This window comes from Mycetomoellerius zeteki, unplaced genomic scaffold (genome assembly GCF_001594055.1).
Source record: "Mycetomoellerius zeteki isolate Tzet28-1 unplaced genomic scaffold, Tzet1.0 scaffold73, whole genome shotgun sequence".
NCBI classification, from domain to species: domain Eukaryota; kingdom Metazoa; phylum Arthropoda; class Insecta; order Hymenoptera; family Formicidae; genus Mycetomoellerius; species Mycetomoellerius zeteki.
In genome coordinates this window covers 1,622,969-1,630,671 of record NW_017257753.1, presented here as the reverse complement: position 1 = coordinate 1,630,671, position 7,703 = coordinate 1,622,969, and positions in this window count along the sequence as shown.

Below are 7,703 nucleotides of genomic sequence, written 5' to 3'. Positions count from 1 at the left end.
AAGAGCGGATCGTTCGTTATTAATTAGTTGGCGCAATAGGTCGAATCGTGCCGCTCATTGTCGTTCGACGGGGCTCGTCGTTCGACGACGCTACTCCACATTAAGGTTGAAATAATGTCCGCCTGGCAGAAGGTTCGCGATCTCCCCCTCGATCAACCTCGAGCCTCTCCATGGAAATGTCGGCCATCGCTGCCAAAGTCGTTATGCCGTTTTATCCTTGAGCAGTTTGCCTCGAGTCAATCGCTTTAATGTTATACGCACATGGGTCTTAGATGCCGTTATAAATAACCAAGTGCTCGAAGCGGCACTTCCACAATCAACGATATTTATCTCGGTTTCCCGATAAAAATGTTCGAAAATATAACTACAACACGAAGATTAGAGCGATTCCAAACGAATAATCGAGGGGAGAGATGATTATCAGTTATAACTTTTTTTAGCTAGAACGATGTATGATTGAGTAGTGAAATATCGCGGTAATCAATTAAAGTTATTGCCGCCATTCAACCTTATTGAATACATTGCTTTAAGTAAATGTTTTAACCTTGACGGATATACATGTTTCAAAACTTATGAGCTTTCATTTCAAAATTACGTTGCAGAAGAAGAATATTGCATAAACGAAGAAATCAGAATAAAGATCGTTAAGGAGACAACGATAAAATTTGTTACTTTGCGCGAAAAATATGCAAAACTTACGAGCTTTCATTTGAAAATTATGTTGCAAAAAGAGAACATTGCAAAATGAAGAAACCAAATAAAAAGAACATAAAGGGGACAACAATAAAATTTGTTACTTCGTGCGAAAAATCCGCATTAGCATAGTTTGCTGATATATAATCGGTTTTTCTCGCGATATTCTTCGGAGATAGATTCAGAGATAAGAAAAAGATCGCGAAAGGAGAGAGAAATGGGAGAAAACCGATGAGCAGGACGACGCGAGTTTGGACGATGGTGCGTCGCGTTCGCTGGAACTCGCGCTATATCCGATCGGGAGTGTGGGTGTAGGGTGTCGCAACGGTATTGCCTCCATAGTTATGTCTATGCTAGCCCAACTAGTTTCGCGGGAAAAATTGCGTCTCTTAGTCACAGCTTGCGACACCGGCTCGTGCGGCGTCCTGCATGAGCGAGCTCAAGTCCGGGGCTTTGCGTGTGCGACCCACTTACTCGCAGACTGAAGTAACTCCGATAGGCATATGCACGTATGTATGTACCTCTACGTATCTGCACGTATATAAATAAATGTATATGTTTTTTTAGGATCTTCGCCGACGATTACTACGGTCGTTAAAATTGAATCTCAATAATTTCTCGCATGGGAAAGATTACATTCGGAAAAATCGTACGTGCTTTAAATTATGAGACACTATATCTTTTTCAACATCTTTGACAGAGTACTAGACGAAATAAGAAAAAATGCATTTACTAAAACCGTTTTTGGACACCAACCAAGATGCATTATTCAATTGGATCAAGATAGTAGAAATTTCTGTGAAGTTAAAAAATTTTTTCTTTTTTACTCCTGTTTCAATGAGCTTCTATTTCTCGAAACTCATTATTCACTGCAGGATAGAAAATTATTTCAGTATTCATTTAACTTAATTTCTTGTAAATTAGACCGAATTTAATTATCTTGATATGTGGATACACGCTAATCAGCATAAATTCTTTCTTTTCCTGTGAAAATCATCTACAGACAGAGATTCTTAAAAATGTTAAGGAAAACGTCTCATATAATCTTTCGACGAAAACTGCGCAGAGAGTTTTTAGAACGTCGAAACAAATCCGTTACTTCGTGATTTACAAACGCTAAGAAAAACGCCTCATATTTTTGGACAAAAATTGTGTAGATTTTTAGAACATCAAACCAAATTTTTACTTACTTCACCCATGATCTATCCCACTTTCCTGCTATCGTTATATATACTTATATTTTAATCCTATCAATTTATGTTTACCAGTTACTTCACCGTTCATATAAATCATCCTTAATTACATACCACATCACGCCATCGTAAGTCGATTTGCTCAGATATTCGATAAAAAAAATAATCGAATGTAATAAGAAGTGGAGACGTAAACAAAAAATTCGTGCGATCTCATCATATCTGGTTAAGTGGATGCACTTTTCCAACGCGCGTACGGATCAGCAGCTCTCGGCGCGGGCCGAGATTATTATAAAAGGCAAGTTCATTGTTCCGACCTCTTTCTCCGTCAACTCGCCATGTTTCTATCGTGCTTTCCTCGGGCAATAAATACGCATTTGCCGCTGGTATCGGACCGTCCCGCCTCGCACGGCTGATTTGTTCGCCGTACTCTTATTGCGCGATTACTAATCGTGCAACAAGAAAGTAATGTAAACACCCCGATAACGTTAATTTATAGTAACCGCGGCCGTTCGCTGCCGATCGAGGATAATTTATGCAACGGCGCATTTATGCGCGCCGCGTGTATGTCGCCATATGCGCGCGAGACCCACAAAGAGAATCGACTATCGTCTCGATAAGGAGGCGATCGTGGTCAATAAAATCGACGAAGACCGCTCGTTCCGCCGACACGGAGCGTAATAGTTTTCGCATATACATCCGCGCGATAAATTCCGAAGTCATATGAAGAAAAGGATGTAGATATACCGAGAAAGGAACCTTCGTTTCGAGCAACTTCTAATACTCTTTCGAAAGCTCTGATTCCCGACGCTCTACTGCAATTCTAGAACGTGCCGTCTGCAGCGTGCGCGTTTTTAGATAGACGTATAAGTCTCTTACGCCAAACATTGCAGATAAGAATTCTTTAATGGACTTCGGTAACTCTCCTCTTTCTCTTTTATCGTAGTTTTATTAATCTCGGCTGTCGTTCTAACTCGAATTCTACTTCAAATATAGAAGACGGTAAAATTAATTTGACGATTATTAATTCATTTTTGTGAGTTACTAGTCGTAAAAGAAAATGGTTATCGATCGCGGCGATTAATTCTAGTAGTTTAGTGAGTGATTCTCAAATTATATTGCCCCGTGCTTTCTAATTGATCTAATCGCGGGTTATAATAATTGACTGGCACTGATTATATTAACCGAAGGACATCGAGTCTCGGGGAATTTAGATTAACTCTCTCTCTCTCTCTCCCTCTCTTAAATCACTTAATCTACAACTATCGGCAATTAACGAGTTTCAAGACGACACAGAGGCGCAATTTAGAGTTAAGGTGGCGATACACGAGGACTGCGTGGAGGGAAAACGGCGCATCGATGGTTTTACGACGCACAGCAGCTTATCATTTCATCGGATCGTAGATGGGGGATTCTGGGCTCCTCTTTCTCCCTTTCTCTCTCTCTCTCTTTTTCTAGTGCCCGCGGCGGGATTACTTCTCTTAGATCCACACAGACCCTTGTCCCAGCTCGTACGCTACCCGGATCAGAACCGTAGGTAACTACGCGACGACGTCCGCCTGCCTGCCTCCTCGAGAACTGGTTTCGGTGCTCGTAAACGTGACTTCACCGAAACTCTGCCCGCTTGAATCGGGGGCGCATAAATCTCCTCGGCGATTCCGTCCGCTTTATTTGAACCGAAAACATATCCCTTTTTCGCAAAATCTTCTCACAATTACGCGTTCGTCATTTTCTTCTTTTGAATATTTTGCGTAGATCGCAAAATCGATAAGGATCGATTGCGCGTCGAACGTTTTTCTCCGATTAATTTAATCTTGAAACTTGAAACCAACGCGAATAGAAAGTTAACCGTAAAGTTCGCAGCCGATAATAATAATAATGCACGAAGCAGCTGTGTTTTCTTAGATATAATTTATCTTCCCTGTGTAAACGCGCGAATTTATCTGGTAGTTTACTTAATTACACGATTAAAGCGTTAATCAATCGATTTTATGTATTATTATTACACTTTTCTCCGTCATTTTCTGATCTATCTTTCCATCTCCGCACGACGGCCTCTGCAATTAGTAACTTTGCGATCTTTTAATGAATTTCAAAAAATCCTATAAATCAAACAAAATTGGGAAACACCATCATGGATATTAATTCCGTAATGGTAGCGAACCGATCGGTCGTATTGCATATATGTACATGTCGCAAATGCGATTACGAAAACACCCGCGAGACCAGAGAGTAATAATATTTCTCGGAAGGTATCCCACACTTCGGAACACGATTGATAATTACGACCGTTCGAAAGATTGCGTTGGGTCAGTGAGCGTTGCGTTTACAACGAGAACGTGGAAACGAGACGATGTACTACTTTATGGTGACCGTATCGTACCTTCGACGGGAAAAAGTCGTAGCAGAACTACATATTATTTATTTATCCTTAGAATTATAGGATCGCTGCAAACGTATCCAGCAATCAACCTTCCAATCAGATAAACGATTTAAACGTTATGTCTGCGTTTTTAACGGTGCTCCGTTACGAAGATAGTAGCCTTAGAAGAGATTGGGAATGACCGATTGATGTTTTGAAAGCTGTGCTTAACGAGGATCTTCTCGGAATTGATTGGGCCCGTGGAATCTGTCGTCTTCGAGATTCATTCTGAACGACTCTTGGAGCGTACTCAAGCGATGAGTATTAAGTACGTATGTTGTTATTCTCGATGTGTTCGCCTGACGACGGATATTTGGTGCGCAGGACGGATTAACCGAGGAAAGCTCATTCTAGGAGCGCGAGTTTAAAACGGTACTTACGTATCTCTCGCACGCGGTGGCACATTTTTGGCACGCGACTCGCTCGCATCTCCCTGCACCGCTAGCACTCCCGCGGAAAATCGAATATCTCGTTTTGCGCGGACGTATTTAGTCCAAGAGCGAGCATCGCTCCTTTTTTTCGATAAGTGCGCCGCTGTTAGCGCGGCATGGAATGTACGTTTAGCTTAAATGCTGTGGCGGTCTCTTATTTAAATTTTTTAACTTTCAAAACATCGTTGTATAACTTTCATTATCTATCGTTATTTTATTGCACTATATACAGAATTTTTTCTATACATATAGTAAGCAGATATCTGGAGAGATAAAAAAATGCACAATTAGAGAAAAACTAATTCTATATAGAATTAATGTACATAGTTGAATAATTCTTATAATTGAAATAATAGAGAAGAAACACACAGGCAATCATAAAGGTGACAACTAGTTTTATATATAGAATTAATATGTATATATATAATATAATATATTTTTTGTTGAATAAATTATTTTATAGTTGAAATGACTTAAAATAGTTTATTCAACTATGTACATTAATTTTATATACAAAATTTGTATAGTTGTCACCTTTATAGTGGTTCGTTTTCTTTTCAAAATATTTATAAAGTTAACATACTTGTAAGATAATAATATAACAAGATACACGTATATATTGTTTTAAATAAAATAAAGGAAGAAATGAAAAATAGAAATTCTTCTAACAAGGAACATTAGGCAACTCAAAAATTCAAAAAATTCTGAAACTTTGTGTGCAAGTAGAGTAGTTAATCCGTAACACAAAACTATTTTTTGTTCGGGCGGAATTACAGTTTTAGGGAGTGAAACACCCTTTCGAAGAAAATCGGTTTTCTTCTTTTGAAGCGAATATCGTCGAAACTATAAGAGATAGAAAAAAATTTCCCCAATGAAAATTGAATGGTTTCAAGAGTACTTTAGAACTATAATAAAAATAATTTTGCTTAATTATTTGTTTATTTTATATCCCCATCCTCACCCTTATTTTAATTTTATTTTATTATTAGTTCTAAAGTCCTAGTGTCCTTTGCAAGTCGCAGTATGATCATCGCGGATTTCAAAGTATGGATACTTAGAGACTTCAAACGCATACGAGTCTCGAATTAGTAATTATTATAAGATCAATTCATCAAATTAAGAACAACGATCCATATATGTCGTTGCCACTTTGTCTGTTAATGTTTCTATTTAATTTTATTACGTAACAAGTCCGGCTGTTGTAAAATGTTAAGTTACTACGCTCTGGATTACACAAGAAGAGAAAAGAGACCTCTAAACATTCTTTCGTTTCTCGAGACTGTAAATCCGCCACTGGACTGCACGGTCCGATAAACCTTGCTCCAAAGCACACGGCCGACTTGGAGCAATGGAAGATGTCCGCGGGTACGTATATATACGCACCCTACCTGCCTCATTAGGCGTCAACAATGGCATAACAAATCATGGAGATTACAATCTCGTCTACCCAACCGCGTTCGGCAGACCGACCGGCCGAGTAATGCGTTTATAATTATTTTAAATCACATTTTTTCTTCTCTCTCCCTACCCCGGGCCTTCATTCCACATCGTTCGAAGTACCGCCGCTTCCGCCCTCCGCGTTCGCTTCAATTCAACGCGATTTCCTCTCTCTTTCTCTCTCCTTTTCGTCCTCTTATGTTCTCTACTACTTCGTGCGGTCGTGCTTCGAATATAAGCATACCCCCGCTCGTAATTTTATGCCCCGCCAGAGCAGATTTCTTAAATGATATGGAAGAGACGGAAAGTACGAGTATAAAGTGCGAAACGCGTGCCTGTTGTATGCCTTAACCGTGCTGCTGCGTTTATGTCACGGGCATAGCTATTATGTAGCAGGATTATGGGAAGCTAAGGGAGCCTACAAGTTCATTCCTCCTTTTCCCAGCAGAAGGAGGAAAGCGCGTGATGGATTTGATATATGCGGAGCCTCGAGCGTGAAAAATTAATGGATAAAGGAAACGTTTGAAATTTTGATTATTAGGTGAGAGAAGGACTGTTTGATCATTAACATTTACAATTAATATAAAGAGTATATAGCGATACCAGAGAATAATATCACTAAACAGAACAGAAAATATTCGAAGCGTATATCAAGAAATATTTTTAAGAAATTTTTGAGTTTTTCACGGAGAAAAATGTTTAGTTCAACTAATTGGAATTTTGGTGGAAAATGAAGGAATTCTAGTTAAATATACTAGAATTTTATGTAGTTATCATGTCATACTTAAAAATGAATTTATAAATGACAAATAAGATTATTATGATGTCCTTATGATATACTTATGACTTCTATGTTCTACTCGGAAAACATCATTACACAGGCTAAACATATTACATGCAACTACTAATAAACACATTAGATGCATATATAATAATAGAGAAATAAAAAATAAAACTAAGATGAGATAAAATAATAACAATGAAATAAAATGATAATAATAAGAGAACGAGATTGTAGTAAAGTGTACACGTGCACGAGTGTAGATACGTGAAATGTGAAGGTATGTGTGTGTGGGTGAGATTGTGTTGCAGAGAAACATATCATAATATATGATTTAGATTTAATATAATAACAATGTAAAAATTGTGTTTTTCAAGCTATGATTAATCACTAAAAAATCACTTTAAAAATTACTCACTACAGAACCAGCAATTTAATGATTATAAGCATAGCTAAAAAAATACAATTATCAAGTTAAATCTAACCACAATTTAACCAGAAAATGAACCGAGTCTAAAAATGAAAGAAAGGGCCTTTAGTGCCCGATTTAGGTCGAAAGATTAAATAAGTGAATGTATCTAATTAATTGTGGAATAGATGACTATGTAAATAAAAAATCATAAAATTGATGCTTAAAAATGTCTATAAAAGTTGCGTTTCGTATGTCGGGAGAATTATTATTTCATAACTCTGCAAAGCAATAGAATGAACAGAAAGAAAAAGGGAGAGAGAGAGAATAGTTGCTC